This window comes from Crocodylus porosus, unplaced genomic scaffold (genome assembly GCF_001723895.1).
Source record: "Crocodylus porosus isolate Cpor-Errol unplaced genomic scaffold, CroPor_comp1, whole genome shotgun sequence".
NCBI classification, from domain to species: domain Eukaryota; kingdom Metazoa; phylum Chordata; order Crocodylia; family Crocodylidae; genus Crocodylus; species Crocodylus porosus.
This window is the reverse complement of record NW_017728928.1, coordinates 12700292-12703679: the sequence shown is the minus strand read 5'-3', so window position 1 is coordinate 12703679 and position 3388 is coordinate 12700292.

Below are 3388 nucleotides of genomic sequence, written 5' to 3'. Positions count from 1 at the left end.
GTGAAGAACCTTAATGTTACCTGAATTGAAAATTATTTTCTTTTTTTATGGCACTAATTTGTCTGGGCTGGAGGCCTATTCAAAAACCCCTGGTTTTGTGCCCCAGCCATCTTCTGCAGGCAGCATTGAACTGATCCCACCATAACTCCCTAGTGAAAGTCAGACACTGAGCAGCCAAAGGCCAAGCTGAACGATGAAAAAGAAATGGGTGCAATGAAAAGACTTCTTGCCTTTCAGCCTGCAGCTGCACATAAACAACTGGCCTGCACCTTGATTGTCCCAATCCCTAGGACAGTCCATACTGACTATAAAAAAAAAAAAATGCACTTGTCTGCAGCTTTCCAGCACCTGTATCTGGTGCTCCTACATCAGTCTTCAGTAGGGTAATAGAGTTTCCCCAGCACTAGCTTGGAGATCCAGTGATGCTGCATTGTCCTTGCTTTCTCATCTCCCAGCCAAGACACCTCCACAGACATTGGCATGGGTCTTGTTTCAAATGTCTCAAGAAATGGCAATCCCATCTTGTGCCGTCCTTGGGGTAACTACTTCATCCTCTTGCTGTTAAGAATGGCTCACTGTTATGCCTCTGAGATGATCTCCAGCCAAGATCTTCTGTAATTATAATAAATTAAAAGGAGGAGTGACTGGTTTCACCCAGTTCCCGCTGTCCTGTCCTGTATAAGACATGCTAAGGTCTCCCTGTTGGAACAGATGGCTAGCTTGGGGGTAGAACACATACTGTTGTGGGTCTCTTTGGATAGCATAGGGTCTCCCGTTCTGTATGATACCTGTTCCTGTGCAGGTTACAATCCCTGTGCCTTATTTTTCTGCATTGCACTCAGTTGTGTATCTGGTTTCCCAGCTATTATTCAGGCCACATTCCTGCAGCTCTGCTGACCTCTGCTGGCTTGGGAAGGGCAGGAAGGGACAGGGAGAACAGGTCCCTATTTTCAAAGTACTCTTTGCCTCTGCCTTGCCCTGACACCAAAGAGTCTCTGATCTCTGGCGATGACCACCCCGTGCTCAGCACTTTGCAAGTGTTGCCATTCTTTGTGTGAGTGAACTCAACAGCACTGTATGCCATTGCACTGATCCCCATCCAGATCCCGGACCCCTACAGAGAGCTTTTCTTTGTAGGTACAGGGATCTGCCTGCGTGTATCCAGCTGAAGGAGCCTGGGGGAACACTCAAAGCTATAAATATAACCATGTATTCGTTAAATGGGATTTACAGAGAGGAGCTATCTCTGTCCCTCTTTCTTCTTCCTTCTTGTCACGGTGGCAGGGCTTCCCGGGGTCATTTTTGCTCTGAGTAGTTGATCTCCGTGCTCCTCTCATCTTGGCTGAAGTATCTCTAATTTATTGGTGCCTGTTGCCTGCTGTGGCTCTTTTTGCTTAAGAGAATTTGTCTGGCAATTAGCCTGCAATGACAAACAGTCCATACTTCACAGCCTGGACCTAGTATATCTTACAAGCTTAAGATATGGATGAAGGCTCTGACTGACAGCTTCGCAGACCCAGTGGAATATACTGTACTCATCTGTGATGGAGACAGAGCTGTCTTTGGGGACCAGTCCCCACCTGTGGAACAAACTCCCTCAAGAACTGAGTCTCAGACCTCCTGACCTTCCATTCCAAGGGCACTTCTTCCACCCATCTGCTCTATTACGAACACCTTACAAAAAAACCACCCTGCTAAAATATATTATTCCCTTGCACAAGAGACAGGCTGAGAGAGAAGAAACCCCATAGGACATATGTGAATCACATTACTCTGCAGTCTTTAATCTAGAAGACCTAGGCGGTAATGAAGCCAGTATGAGACTCTCCATAAAACAGAACAGGCTGCTCACTCTGTGAAGTAAATGAGATTCTTCACATCCTGGCCTAAACTGCTGGGCAAATCCCAGCACATTTGGAACAGCATTTGACTGACTGTTCTTAGCCATTTAGGCTGCCAGTTAAGTATCCCTAGCTCTGTATTGAGCACATGCGCAGTTGCTGACACAGCAGTTGGGACCATGTTATGAAGCAGCAGGACAGAGATGAATGGCAGACCAAATGAAGCGTAAGCCAGAGGAGATGTATGCTATCATGCCCACCTCTTTTGCTGATTCAGGACAAAACAATACATATGCAGTAAAGAGGAGAATTAAACGCAGCCTGGTACATACAGTTGTACTAAAGCTGCAGAGATCCCTGTTTTTTTTTGCTGGAATACATTTGTTAATGATATGCCCAGAAGTGAACACAGTATTGCATAGGTAATTACATCAAAGCTGTAGAGACCAGGAATATCACTTTCCAGCTCCATAACTTGGTTTGTCTAGATATACACCCTAGATACATGGAACACAGGGATTCCCACGCTGGCTGGATCATGGCTGAGGTTCACCACATTCACTATCCTCTCCCTGATAATGTCTATCTCCAGATGGTTCAGAGGAAAAGATGACACACCCCACAGCAGACAAAGCTGAGAAATTCTACCCCTAGCACAAAGCCATCCTTTGATCTCATAGATACTGGCTTAAACTCAGAAGTATAAGTTTTAATATCCTTTCCAGCGCTTTTGCTATGATTAATTGTAATGTTGAGTATTCTCAATATTCAACACATATCCAGCTCTTCCCTGACTCTGGCTAACTCTTCAGCCTCCATAAATCCCTGCAGCAATGAGCTCCACAGCTGAATCATGCTATGGGGAAAAAGTACTTCCTAATGTGTATTTTGAATGTCCCACGTTTTGGCTCCATAAGCCAAGGCAAAAAGACCTTCCGGATGTCTGTCCTTTCCATCCTACATTATTTCACATGTTGTGGTAGAACCTAGCTGATTTGTACCCAGTGGTTTGAAGCCCACTTCATTTAGAGCAGGTTGCCAAATTCAGAAAAAGCCTCTCCACTGTTTTGATGCGAAAATCGCGGTTCGTTTCTTTTGGAGGCTCGCGAATAATAATTCCTCAGGCACACATTATTTAGCAACACAAAAGGTATATTTGCAAATAGGGTTGGAGTGAAGACAAAAGACCACTCCGCCCCTGAAGAAACCTCTCAGCTGGCTCTTTATACTCTCCCTCCTGGGCACGTGTGCAGAAACAGGAACTCTTACAACTTATTTCCGGTTCATACAAACATACATGAAATGACGTCACGTCATCCGTCGCATGTGCATTATAATTAACTACTTAAGTACGCGGGGCGGATAGGCATATATGCATTAGCTAATTACGCATGCTCAGAAAAGCCCCTAAGTCATCAAAAGTTCAAATCCTCTCTCTCTCTCAAGGACACAGTCATTAGAATTACAACTTCTGTAATCTACATGAGAAAGCAGAGGGAGTGTGTGATTTAGTATAGGAAAAAGACAGTAAATTAGCCAAGAGGGAA